This window comes from Eimeria mitis, genomic scaffold (assembly GCF_000499745.2).
Source record: "Eimeria mitis Houghton genomic scaffold, Emh_scaff6030, whole genome shotgun sequence".
In the NCBI taxonomy this organism is placed as follows: Eukaryota; Apicomplexa; class Conoidasida; order Eucoccidiorida; family Eimeriidae; genus Eimeria; species Eimeria mitis.
Window position 1 is genome coordinate 2,434 of NW_013574252.1, and position 235 is coordinate 2,668.

The window sequence follows — 235 nt, forward strand, 5'->3', positions numbered from 1 at the left end:
CTAAATGCATGCAGCTGCTGCTACTATAGCGACGGGACAGCCACTTGCAGCCGCAGCAGCAGCAGCAGCAGCAGCAGCAGCAGCAACAGCAGCAGCAGCAACAGCATCAGCAGCAGCAACAGCAGCATTAGCAGCAGCAACAATAGCAGCAGCAGCAGAATGATATTGCGGATCATATATTAAACACATTTTATATTTATTTTCCATTATATTATAATTTTATTTAATGTTTACT